Raw genomic sequence first — 14,775 nt, forward strand, 5'->3', positions numbered from 1 at the left:
TGGCATATGAACCTCATTCTTGTGAATTAATGTATGTAAGCCTCTTCATTCCTTCCATCCAGTAGCCCAGGTAGGAACTATGGTTCGGTAGCGTTAAGTGATGTAGGAACTATGTTTCCGTCTCGTTAAGTATTACGCAGGTAGTAACCTATGTTCCGTACGTAAAAACCTGTAAGATGTGTCAGTGTGGTAACACCTCTCCCGTAAGATGTATAAGTGGTAACTTTCCTCCCCACTCCTAAGTTTAGAAATCGAATCAATGCCTATCCCGATAGATCAGTTTGTTCAGTTTGCATTATATAAGTTATAACCCAACAATAGGAGGAACCTAAAGGTGAGCACTAATCCGTAGGGGCCTACTACATAGGTGCTACTAAGGATACTACAACTACACGTACAGCTATACACATTCCACATATACCACTATGATTGCCAGGAGCCATTCATGCCCAGTTGAACGTAACCTATTCTCTTTCCCACATACACAGTCAATGAGTGAGTACGTTATTTAGGTTTGTGAGGTTAGGGGCTTTCCCGATAGACCGAACAAGATGGAGTTATTATACATGACCTGTTCTCAATACCACGTGCCCTGTAATTAGGTGGTGGTGGTCATTCTATGCGCGGGAACTATTTATCATCCCCCCATCCCTGGAATGATGTTGGGATTCTAAGTGTCGTGTTACCAGCTCGACGTTAACTGGAAAGAACAACAGGTTGTCAACGAGTTTGAGACCCATGGGATTTAGAAGAAGGAATAACAGTTTCTTGCGCTTGCTTTCTTAGACTTTCCTGGGAGTCGGGATACAGGGTAGGAGGAAAGGAGGATATTGCCTTGGCAAGGGCAACAATGAATACGGCTACATATATGGCAGATATGGCTGCGGATATGACGGCTACAACGAATATTAGCAGATACGGCAACTGCAGCCAACGTAGTAGTTAGTTTGAGGTGCACCAATAGAGAGAGGAGGAATCTGACGCTGCTGGCCGGTATCAGCGGCCAGAGGGTTCGAATGATGTAGTCTGTGAGGTGACGGACAAATGACAGCTTTCACCTTAGTGGCCTATCAAACCTTATCAATTCAGTTCAACCATTACTGAACTAGACGGAAACATAGTTACAACAACACATAGAGCTAATCAAAGGGGCCTAAGCCACAGAGGTTACTACACAGGGCCACTAATCGCAGGGAAGGATACTAGTAATGGGGCTACACATAGAGCTACAACGTAGAGGATTCCTTTTAGTCCTACGGCTACTCACAGGAATCTAATACACAGAGAGGGGACCTAATCCGCAGGGCATACTCAATCAATGGGGACTAATTGAAGAGGACTAATCAAAGGGGACTGATCAACAGAGAAGGGGATACTCAATTGGGCTACTCCTACATCAGCTACACTAGAGTACTTACTTAATACACATAGAGGTTACACGATGCATGAGGTACAATGGTTACACGAGGCAGGTTCGATTACAGTCATAGCTGGGCTGGCATACTCGGATACTCAGGCTGGAGACACTCATTGAGAAGTCACATTGAGCACTTCACATAGACGATCATTGACAGAAAGACAGAAGGGCATTCCCATACATAGAAAATCATACCTTGAACTCTACCCTCTAACCTCTCGACCTCGACCCTCGACGAAGGAACTCGACCTCAAACTATTAATCTAAATCTTCCTGATATGGAAGAACCTCAGCCCTCAAAATAGATCCTTGACCCTAAAACTCGACCTCGAACTTGAACTCTTACTTTTATTACTTCGATCTTGACCCCGAAACTCACCTATAACCAAAACTAACTATACCTCGAAACTATAGCCTCTAATGCCACGGGACATTCTCTTCATTTTCTTCCGGGATTGATTTTGGACAGTCTTACGAGTGGATGCGTGGAGAGGGCTTTTCGGATTGAATTGATTGATTCACCTGATATCATCTTCCGATAGAACCGTTACCAACTTGACCCATCTTACGAGATAGGTGGAACACTGGACACTAGCAACATCGACCGAGATAGGCAATCCAGAATAAGAAGCTCTATTGCTTGATCTTGTATCAAGCCCCCTTCATTAACAGCTGTCGTCCCCTTCATTCGCTGAATAGCTGCTTACCACCAACCACACCTGCCCAGGCCGCAGCACCCAAGGCCTAGGATGTATTCAATATCATTCCCCTGATTCTCTATTACCCATTCGCGCATTACCGCATATTCCCCATTCAGTTCGCATTACTGCATTCTGTCCCCACCAGCCAATGTTCGCCCTATCTTTCCTAGAAAAAGACCAGGGTGGAAAACCTGATACCAATGGTCATTTGAGGTACTCAAATATATTGTTTCTTAATGAAGATTGACTTTTCAAAAATTATCTATATGATTGCCGGGATTAAATCATCTTTTAGGTTCAGTGGGTCACTGCTTGCTGGGAGAAGACAGGATGGATGCTATTACCTTTCCCCCTTTCCCCCTTGCCCTAAGCGGACCAGCGATCAATCCCTATCTTTATCGAGGCTTTATTATATTAAGGGGTCAAGGGTCGAGGTGTAGTAGTTGAAGTTCGAGGGTATAGTTTCGATAGTTATGGCAGCTATGGGGCAAACCTCCTGGCACAGTCAAAATGACTTTCAATCCGCGATGAAAACAGGGGATTTGGCCATATGAAACATGGGATTCATCTATAATTGGCTATTAGCAATGGGCGGGCTATAAACAATGACCACCTCCTGGCTATCAACTGGCTGGGAATGACCGACAATGACTGGATTGACTCCTCCTTCCTGTATTGACTAGCGGCTATCAAGATCCCCCGGTGACCAACTCTGGGTTACCACTGGCTAACAACCGTCTAGCAATGACACCTCCTGGGATTGACTATTGGCCATCAGCGACCTTCTGTCTGTCTATGCTCAGCTACGTGCGTGGTGGGGCTAAGGCTTGTATGGTGGGCAGGTGCTATGTTTTGCTATGCTTGGCTATATTCTATGCTATACTCTCTTATCTATGCTTGGTAAGCTATCTCTATATTGTTGCTATCTATATCTTTCTCTGCTGCTCTATACGCTATGATATGCTATGCTATATGTTGTTCTGCTAATTCATTGCTACGCTATTTGTGGCTATGCCAATGCTCATCATTTGTAGCTACGCTAATTTGGCTATGGCTTGTACGGTGGGCGCTATTCTCATTGGGCATTGGCTATGCTCCTTCAGTGAGGCTATGTCGTTTATGTGAGTGTCCCCTTCCCTGTGCTGTGTTGTCCCTTGCTGTGCCAGGTGGATGTGTATTCAGTAGATGCAGCCTGTTGCCAGTGGGATCGTCTCTTGGAATCGCCAGCATCAAGTAGAAAAATAGACTACTAGCATGCTTGCTCGCTTGCCGCTCTTAGAAGTAGTAAGCTTTCTTTTTCTCTTTTTCATTGAAACCTGGCATTCATTGAAACTTGGCATGTAGTACCAGCATTTGATGGACAAGTTAAACGTAGGGCGAGTATATTGCCAACGTCCATAAACCCTATAGCCTTCAGGGCCCTATGAACTGGCCTATGAACTGGGCAGCTAACAGGACAAGGTAAACGTCTCCATGCGAGCTCATATATCAACGTATATTGATGAGAACTAAAGAGATTTAGCTAGTGCTGCACTAGACTAGCTAGAGATAGAAAGGGTTGAAAGAAAGCTAATTTGTATTGATCAGGTTTTTCGACAGAGGCAAGAACTAAGGGGGACTAAAAGAGTCTCTCTCTTAAGGCTTGTTTCCATGGAACTAAATGGCGCTTGTTGTCGGCAGGCTTAAACGGTACAGCAGTAGTCCATAGCACAGGTAACATATAGACTTAGGCTATTATTTTCACACGGCACACGGATCAAGAAGAAGATCTCTCAACTGGGGATATTGCCATATCTACGTGAGACTAGTGGCATAAGAGTTCAGAGTGGTGGACGGAGAATAGTCATTAGACCCAGAAGGGATAAACACGTTGGACTCACTATGTGCATTCATGGTCTAGGGCTACAAATCTAGTAGTTCTTGCAGGTGGGATAAGGTGTAAGCATTTATGTGAAGGGTAGGTATATTCTTTCCTAGAATGCAGTGTATTCTGAATCGTATGGGCAAAGCTCTTCTTAAATCCAAGTTTGACCATCCAGCTGTGTTTCTGAAGTGCTGGCTGTTGAGAATCCATCTGACAGTTCCACGATCTCTGCTAGTAGAAGGGTGGTTAGGAGGGACTAAAAGGGTTTAGAGTGAAGCGAGCCGCATTAAGGTTCTTTTAGAACCGTTCACAATCCCGGTGTAGCATAAGCGGAGCCGTAACATAGTAGTAAGTCAAGCTAAAAGGTAAGTAGTGTCTGTAAGCCACCACCACAAGCACCACGAAGACTGGGCCTGTTTGTCTGTCTGTCTGTCTGTTGTAGGGTTCTCCACCCACCCACTCCACTAACTCAGTCACTGGGTTGCATGAAGGTAAGTGGGTCTAAGGCTCTGGTATGATTCTCAATTTTATTCTCTCGGGCTCATGAACCCACCCACCCAACGAATCTGGTGCGTGTAACACTGGTAAGAAGGGTCCAGCTAAAATCTCTCTTGTTCTAGGGTGAGGGTGAGCCAGCCGAACTCTCGACTAAAAGGAGAGGTACGGCCAGCATCTTGAATTCAGTCTTATTACGTATATAATAGTTCTAATTAATGGTTCGGCGGTGAAGTCTGTCCTCTCTTATATTAAGGTGAATGGGAGCGAGTCGGGTTCCGTGGAGTTAGTAGTCTCCTTTTCTTCCGGGTTGAGAAGGAAGGATTTCTTACCTGACGATAGGAGGGCAAGGAATGTATATCGCTTGTCTGTAATCAGACAAGGAACGCGCAGGTCACAACGCTTGCATATTCACACGAGATCGTATAGACATTCAACACCAATAGCTCAGCTTTTCACCAACGACCTTGAAAGGGGCTCTATACTTTCACATGGCCATGAGGAGCGAGAGCGGTAACTCATAGGCTATCTGTACTACACCTTTACTACTAATAGGTATTCTAACAGGTAGCATCTTTTCTCTTACTGCCAAGGTTTTCTATCTTTATGCATTGAGTTAGGCCATCTATAGCACATACATCTCTTGCTCCATTCGTTGGGGAACGCTTGCTTGTGGTCGGTGGGGAAGCGTATTAGCTTTCCTTGGGATTACCATATTCTATTGCAGACCTTTATAAGGAGGAATACGCGTGTGGGACAAATCATGAGGGGCAAGGAACTATTCATGAGCATGAGCTAGTGGGGATACTATGTCTAGTGGGGACAGTACGTATAAGATACTGCCTTAGAGACTGCGGCATGCCCGTATGAGGCCTTAGGTGGGATCTTCTATACATTCAATAACATAAAGGGCATCACTAGTAGGTCTCAATTGGGGGTCCCATAGGTCGTCACTGCCTTATACAATAGAATAGATAGAATACACAGCCTACAGGGTGAGCCAACGAACCAAGGATCACTACTTTGGAGTGCCTCGGGTACCGAAGCCATCCATTCGAGTACGCATCACTAGTTAGTGCCCGATGGGGATAGTGTAATAGTCGGGCTAGTGGGGCAACGAATAGATATGCATCCGTTAGCAACGTTAAGGAACACCTTAATAGAAAGGAGATCCGTTAGCCTTAGGAACAAGATAAAGACGAGATATATCTTTAGGAACAAGAAACGTTGCTAAAAAAGTGAGGATCTTTATACATACGTATCCAGCCGTTAGTGGGGCTAGTGGGGCAAGGAACTATTGGGATAAAGTGAGCTTCTTTACGGTTAAGTGAGATTCTTTATACATACCTTAGTGCCCGTATGAGAGGAGATTTCAGGAAGACATCACTGCCTGAATGAAAGGAAAGCACACTTGAATGATAAGAGCTACTACCTTATTCCTAAATTTCTCCCTGTAAGAGTCTTCTACTAATGCAAGTGGCCAAACACCTTTAGCTCCTAAACACATGCTTGCTTAGATAAGGAAGGATAGTTGCCGAGATTCACTGGGGCTTGAACCACACAAAGTAGAACTAGCCGAGATCAACCTCAACCTGTATGAGTCTTCAGTTGCGGGCTGCTAAATAGCCCTCTGGACGAGTAGTTCCTTACCCGGATAATAGCTCTCCGTACGATCAAAGTTCCTAACTGCTAAATAGCCCCCTATACGAGTATTAGTTCTCCTTTTGACCACCTAAGGGACTCTCTCACTTTGCCTAGCTGGGTTCGGCCTAACCTTGGGGCTTTCATTCAATGGCTCCCATTAGCAGCTTGACAACACAATTTAGCCCTGACTAAGCCACCATAGGACACTTTAGTCTATATCTACTTATGCATGCTTAGATAAGGAATGTAACCCGGATTACCGTTACACAAAAAGACGGTTCACCACAGCCAAGTATAGGTTACTATACATAAGAGCCCCCTGTACGAGGATAGAGGATAGTAGTTACGCGCTGGTAAATAGCGCCGGAACCCGTACAATAGGTGCTGGATACATAGCTCCCTGTACCAGTCTTGGTTGCTGGCTTGAAAGTAGCTATGGAATGATTATATGGTCTATCCTACGGCCGGTATCCCTAGATAGTTCTAGTTATTGATATAGATAGAATGAACATGCCATCAGTTACTTATTCGGGCTTGCTTATCTTCTCAAAGAAGCCTCCTCATACCCATTCGTAGAGTTACCCACTCTAGGCACTCTTCGGGGGGCTCGCTCGTCAAGGAGTATGGGTGGATAAATGCGGATCGCTGCTGGGAGCTCCAACCACCCTAAACATTTCTCTTCGGCCATTCTCCCCGGTGCAGAGTAGATTTGTGAATTTGTTACGGCAACGTAATATTTGTCTAATCTTTTTTATGGTGAAATTACGTATATAACAACGGAAGTCCTTCCTCCGGTACTAGGTCAACCAAGAGTTCCAGTCCCAATCTTGAATTCAATGGCGAAATTCATGATTTGATCATATTTCACAGACTATCTCCTTTGGGAGAAATAAGTACATTCGCGTAAATAAGAAGAAAATGATCTAATTCCTCTCCTTATCAGTCGAGCCCCCTGTCGGGTCCTTGCACTCGGAAGCGCAAGACACTCCGGACCATCACTTTCTTTTCATTTTCATATATGACATCTAGGAAGAATTTGATGTATTTTTTTATGGAGAGGATGCGTAAGCATGGCTCGACCACCGCCCCCCCACCCAATAAGTAAAATGAATTCACCTCTAGGTTAGAATTCTATTCTTTCAATAAGGGTGAATTGGGGTTTGAATCCCCAGGTACCCACCTTTCCGTCTATTCGTGATGCTGGGTTGCCCAAGAATGAAAGGCAGGCGGTTCTTCAGCCCCGAAAAGCCGGTTTCGATTTGGTTGAGAGATGTAAAGGTAGTACAGATCTCTCAGTCGAGAGCTGGAAAGGTAGTACATCTCTCTCAGATCTCTGAATCAAAGAATCTATACTAGGTGGGCGCTGGGGGGCACGTTTCTCTCTGTTTCTCGGTTCAAAACAATGTAACCACCCCGGGAGAAAATGTACTTCATGCCTTCTGTATGGTCTTCCAGATAAGACATAACGCTGAGCTAGACCAGAGTGACAGGGATGAGTCTCCATGGTTGTCCACGACTCAACTTGAGGGGCATGCTTCCCCAGTCTAGCACTTCAATCCATGGAGAGAGCTCTAAACCGAATCAATTCTAGCTCGCCACAAATGCATCTGAACTAGGCTTACTCCGGAGAGGGGCTATTAAGCCGTTATAGTCGTCCGCGACAGTCTCCAAAGGTCACACCTAACCGTGCGGGTGAACCAGAGCCCTTCCATCTGATATTCCCAAATCGATGCTCCTTATGGGGGAATCATTTACTAGGTATACGAATCAGATGGATGTTGGGGAGAGGGGGTTTGGGATCAATATTTAGAATCAAGCACGTGAATCCTTGTGGAAGGGTGACAAGGAGGGTTATCAGTATCCCCCGAGGGGAATCCGGTTAATGGACAAGCCTGGAAAGGGAACTGATTACCCAGAGAACCGAAACCACCCAAAAGGAAAGGCGTACGAGTCCCACCTTGTCCCACGGATCCCAGAGAATTGGAATACTTCGAGATGGTAGGATCCAAGAAACCGAAGACAATAAGAGGCGGTAAGAGATGCCGGATCTAATGGAAGGAAGCACTACTAAGGGTTTAGACCAAAGCTTGCACTTTAGGCGTTTCCACCCATTCCTATCCACGAGCGGGGAACTCGACTTTATAAGGCATTTGAGAAAACCGCTTCAATGGCTCATTTTATGAAATTTGACCTCACTTTCCAACCATCGATGGATGGATTGGCCATGCACGTGTCTGGTTAATAAGCTCATCAGAGCAAGGCCCTCATTCGGAAACATGCACGTTACGGCATGGCAAGGCACACGTTACTTACATAAATAAATAAGGAGGGCATGGGGCGTATTTGATACAGTAAATAAGGCGTTATAGGCGTATTTTATATAGGCGGATTTGAGACAGTTTGGTATTGTGTACTACTTTCTTTCTCCTTGGCCTTTTCTTATTTCCGGCCGGCCAATTGGATGTTATTTATTGTAGGTAAATACTTCCTTTCTTCGTTAAGTAAGGGTTCCGTAGGGGAACCATAACCCCTAAGGTCCTTATCTTTACCAGGCCATCCTTTACCTTATTCCTCTTCTACAAAAAGAGCTTGGATGGAATAAAGGTAGGCATACCATTACTTATGATATTCTTCCTCTATTCAAGAAGACTTTGAAGTACGGAGTCACTCACTCATTCCGATGGGTGAGGGGCTCGACTGATAAGGAGAGGAACTTGAAGAACTAAAAGGCCGCCATCGCTCGACTGTTAAGGCCGCCATCGTGAGCCTGTTGAACTCTTTTTTAGTTACTTATTTGAGAGGGGCCACCCAATAAGTAAATTGAATCACGCAAGTATAGTCGTTCGTTCCCTTCTCATTCAAATGAAATCAGATGACTGACTTGCTCGAGCAGCAGTGGCTTCCCAATCCCAATATATTATATATGTCATTATGCATTGTCGAATCAGAAAGGAAATAGAATGGTTGGACGTGTTGCTACAGTGAGTTTCCTAGCTCGTGGATGGAGCAAGCAAGGGGCGCGAATACGCAGTGAACGACGGCTATGTGCATGGGACCATGGCTATGTGCGTGGGAAAGGGCTAAGTGAGACCTTGTCACACCAAGAGCGAGTTACTATAGCTCCTGAGATACAATGAACCTGTTGAGGATCATATGCAACTGACAATGGCTGTATGAACCAAAAAAGGCCTAGAAACCTAAGGGAGAGGGGCTAGGTTGAGCCATTCAGGCAGGGCAGGATAGTGCTTGAATGGGGGGGCAGGGGCAGAGGAGCTAGGGAGAGGAAGGATGGCTCATATGGGTGAGCCATTCAGGCAGGATAGTGCCTGAATGGGGGGGGAGGGGCTAAAGCTAGGGAGAGTAAGGATGGCTCACTCATTCATATGGGTGAGGGAGAGGAATAGACCTACCTTTCTTTTCATGCCTCCACCTGCATAGTTAACCACATTAAGACCTAGACCTGCCTTCTCCCTATAGCACTTAATGAATGAATGCTTATTGGATTGACCGGAACCACCCCTGGGTGTCTGCCCCCTGGTACCTTCTTACGGGAATCTTATTTTTGCGCACCTTCTTCTGAATAGATAGGATTTATACTCTACCCTTAGGATTAGATTCTCTTTGCGATCCTCATCTTTTGTTTCTTAACAGACAAATACCCTGAAAAAGTGCCACATGGTTTCATAAAGTAAGACCCCTTATCCTTGAAGGAAGGGCTTCTTGGATGGGCACTTTGAAACATTGCTAGCGCGCCTTGCTTACTTGCATTACTTAAGTACGATCACCCAACCAACCCACCCACCTTCTTTTTACCAACACACTCTATTCCATTAGTTAGCGAACGTTATAGTAAAGCAGAGTTAGCATGCCAGGTAACTAGGTGGGAGGGTCCTTCGCTCAATCAATTCATTCCTTGATCCCTGAAACCTTTCAAGAAGGTATAACCTTCTCGTTACGGGAAAAGGAGAACCCTTCGCTATGCTCGCTCAAGCCTACACAAATTATGACCGGTGTTATGTAGAATTGTACGAACAACACTAAATACTGCTTGGAATGGGAAGCGGAGGGTGCACAGTGGAAATGGAGTGGAATCGTAGGCTCGACGAATGAAATAGTAGATTAGGATTGATCATGCCCGCCCGAGAGGAGGTGACCTACTAGCTCGCGGTGCATAAGTAACTATTGAATGCGAAACCGCTTTGTGACGTTAGTGATACATTCTGACAGGGCTGAAAAAAAGTATTAGCCTGGTCTCTAAAGATGAAGAGAAAGGCCCGACCAGCCGCTTCTTCCAACCAATATGTATTTGTTCTGCAACCTTAGCCAGGCAATCTAATTTTCATTGTACCCATCTTTCCTTTATCTCTCGACTACCTATCCATAACCGCATTCGTTTGTTGATGACCTTATCCCGAACCCTTCTTGATTGAAGGAGCATCACTCACCCTACCTACCTATTCGTTCATCTGGGTGTGGGCCAAAGGGCTAGATTCGGGGTGGAGGGCTTATTACTTGAATCGCTGAAATGGCCTAAACAATGCGTTTGATCGCCACGAAAACCCAAGTAAGCTGTGTACCTCACCTCTGCCACTTGGTCACCTGTGCCTGCCTCCATCTTTGCTCTTAGCAGTTCATCGACTGATTCAACTGTACATATGAGACTAAACAATATGAAACCTGATGGCCTGGGGTGCTCTTTTGGGGTAGGGGCCCGCCCAAGATAGTGAGGTGGCCTCGCTAGGATTTATTATGTGGTCTGGCTTGTTGGTCGAGCTTGCTGGGTGGGGAGCTTGCTGGGGAGCTTGTTAGCTGGGGCCGAAGCTGGTGGGATAGATGGATCAGATGGATTGGATGGATTGGATGTGTGGGGGAGGTGGTCCACCGGACGAGAGAGATTATGTTACACCCATTTTCCCAGCAATGAATGAATGCACTGTTCACCAATAGCCCCATGTGACCTTTAAGTTAGTGTTCTTCGTGCCCAGTTATACGTGCCCCATAAGCCCAATAGGACATTTTTGACAATCAGTACGTGCCCAAGAAGAAGTGCCTTAAGAGCAGTGCCGAGAGCCGAGACACCATCAGTCACAGTTTGACATTCCCCCCAGTTGGTTGACACAGGGAAGTGTCAATGCTGGTAGGAAATCCCAGGAGTGCCGATCCCAAAAGTTGATCCCAAGTGTTGATGCAGTCGATATCCAAGTGTCGAGTACTAAAATCCTGTCATTGAATCACCACCTGTCATTGAGTAGCGGCATCTAAACCTATCTGGAACAGCTATTGGCTAAGCTCAGCTATAATATAGAAACGTTGTAAAGGGGTATAGTTTATTAAGAAGAAAATCCACTTTCCTGCCTCAATGATTCGGTGAACCGATCGATTGATTCTTATTGTCTGTTTGCGAACCGATGGATTACTTATATGTCTGTGAACTAATAGCCCATCCTCACCCGTCATTGCCAGTCTGCCGATAGCCGAGACCCTAGAACAGTGTGTGAGCTGCCGCTAGCCGAACACGGGAGAGAGCATAGCTGTAGATCAGTGCCGATCAGTGCCGATAGACAATAATCGATACAGGTTGTTGATGCACTTGATGCTTAGAGCTTTCTTTATACTTCAAGTTCTATCACGTCCCAATACGTGGGCTAATATAGCGCCCCAATGCAAGGTATAATCTAAACCCCCCATGTTGGTATCTACCCTCGACCCTACCTCCTCACTTACCGGTACGGATCACAAGGTTACTACATCAACTTGGATTGAAGGGATGATTCGACAATGCTTACTTACAAGGCACCTGTCAAGGAGGATCATGCGCCAGACACACACAGCAGAGTGCTAGTCTCGATAGTGCCCGCAAGGAAGGAACATAGCTGATGCCAGATAGTGATTGATTGATCGATACTTAATGTCTTCTGAGTTTGCTGGCCGTTCAACTTCTCGATCTGCTACACATGCTTCACGCTGGCGGCTGGCTCATCATTCCTTATATATGTCATATTACACATATATAAAACGAATCCCCCTCTATCTATTCGTCGGATGCTTCATTCATCCATTTTGGTAAAAGAATGAAAAGAGTTTCCCTCCCATAAAGAGAGGAAAGATAATGAAACCGGCCGGACATAGAGGGACGAAAGAGAATCTAAGGTTTGGGTTTCACCTGTCTCGGGATCTTTTGCTGGATATTGATATGCTTTTTGTTTCTGAAATGGGCTATGGCCCTAGAGATGGAACTGGATATGCACCTGTAATAGATGCTGCCATCTTTGCTTCTCCTATAGAAGAAGAAAGAAGAAGATGGAGGGCACACGAATGACTATCTACCGCTTAGTGGGGTGTCCCAGGTTCCTGCACGTACAAGATTTCCTAGCTTCGCAAGAGAAAGTATAAAGAGTCTATGAGGCGAAGTGGCATGACTACAGTGGAACTTCTAACACGCGGCGTGCCTGTTCTTTATATACTCTATTTTCTACGCTATGCTCGATATGCTATATGGCGATATATGGCTATGTATAGCTATGGGCTGTATGGCTTATGGTGTTTATGTGAGGCTGCTAGTATGGCTATGTATTACGTATGATCCTCCAATGGTGAATCATATATAATGAGCTGTTTGAAATCAGCTCTTGGTGTGATGGTATCGCTAGCTGTGATTCACTAACAGTGTCGCTCATAGTGCCGTACTGTACCGTACCATGCCGGGGTTGACATAGTCGCTGTTCACTGCATGCACATAGTAAAACATGCACATAGTCGTTCACTGCACATAGTTGATTCGCCTGGATAGTGGCCTTCCTGGGTTTTCCCCAGGTCAAGGGGGTAAGGGTCCCCCGTTCTAGTGCTGGGGTTGGATTCCCTAGGGTGTGTAATGCCGATTGAACTGTTGCCCCTCCCCTTCCTGGAAAGGCACTACCTGACCAGCGTGAATGGCTCAACCTAGCCCCTCTCTCTCTGAATGTCTCATCTATCCGGCCTCTGCTCTCCCTGAGGTGTATTTCTAGGCTTTTGTTGAAAGATTTGTGTAGCAGCCACTGTCTGTTGCATATGTTCCTCAAATAGTGAATCTCGACGTATGTAAGCTTTGTCATTGCATCCGGTTGAGGTAGGAAAATAGCATGGTTCCATAGCGTAAAGCTTAGTTAAGCCAGCGGAGTCCCATTGTCCCGTTCAGTCAGTCCGTGGGCGCTATCGGTTCACACCCCTAGGTTTTCTTGTTAGCGTAAGTAAGCAAGATCTATTTCAAAAGCAGCAAGCAGCTCCACTAATGGGCTTTCATTTCACTTGTGTTCTTTCGGTTCGCTGTGCGCTGTAGGTGGCCCTATCTGTGTATGCACTTCTTCCTTCCTTGACCGACCTCCTTCCGTCCGTTGGAGAACCTCCCCCAACCAAACATATAGCAAGCAAGCTCAAGAAGCCCGTCGCAATAATCAATCTAGCAAGCGGCGAGGGTCCTGCTCAACCTCAAAGCAATTGTTGTGTCCTGCCTGTCATAGTGCAACGTGGTGAAATGCCAATCTTCAGTTCAGTCATGAAAAAATCACTTTCTGTGCCCGAATGAGCGAGCAATGATGATTCCTCCGACCCCATAAAAAAGAGGTTTAGCTCAATAAAAAAAGCGAACTATTTACCCACCCACCCCAATCCCCAAACGTAGTCGCTTGTCCGCATCGGACAAGGTGCGAAGCCGCTTGCTCGACCAAAGCCCGTAAGGATTCGATAAGTACTTCGGCAAGGAAATAAGGAAGGTCCGGGGTCTTGCGCTTCCGAGTGCAAGGACCGCTACGAGTTGATAAGGTCAATCCTTTGACAATGCATATATTATATATGTCATTTTGCATGAAGAAATGGCTCACATTCCAGTAGCGAAATGTCTTCATCATATGAAACTATGATGCGGTAGTTTTCCGTTCTGTATGCACGAATCAATTGATCATATTCGATCACTGATTCTGCCATTTCTCTCTTTCTTCCCGTCCCGTCCCCCCTTCTGAAGGTCATCTGCATGTTGGTATTATATATGTCATTACGACATAACTCAATACCACCGAAAATGACTATATATGTCATTATGCATTCATTCATTATATATGTCATTACGGTTTAGCAGACAATGCATATATGGGCATATGTCATTACGTCATTCATTATAGCAGTCATTCTTCTTGCTATGGGCATATGTCATTATGCCTCTCGCCCATGACTTGAAACGAAGTGTTTTCACGAACGACTCCTCGCCCTTATTAGGTCGGGCGAGTCACTTAACGTACCTCGTACCTCTACTTACTCAACTTACTTACCGGGTGAAAATTAGGTTCGGGAAGATATTTATGCTATCCGTCCGGGCCTTCCAACGATATCGGGCCTTTAAACAGCAGTTGAGCTCCCCCATCCCGAGCTTCCAACCGGGGTGGGGTACCCGTTTTCTTGAATCAATGCTGGAGGGTTGTGAGAATCTCACTATAGATATGGATCTCTATCTTGATGATGCTAGAGTTGCTGGAAAGTAGAGATTAAGCTAGGAAGGAGGGTAAGTCAGGTGGGGGTGGTCGGCACGCATAAGTAGGCAGGTAAAAGTGGGTCTAAAGGCTAATAAGGGTTTATAGGAACGAGAGGTAGGAAGGTGGGTCGAATTAGTCGAGCGAAGCAGGGAA

Source organism: Pinus tabuliformis, chromosome 7 (genome assembly GCF_031772625.1).
Source record: "Pinus tabuliformis cultivar Carrire ecotype Pingquan chromosome 7, CPIR1, whole genome shotgun sequence".
NCBI classification, from domain to species: Eukaryota; Viridiplantae; Streptophyta; class Pinopsida; order Pinales; family Pinaceae; genus Pinus; species Pinus tabuliformis.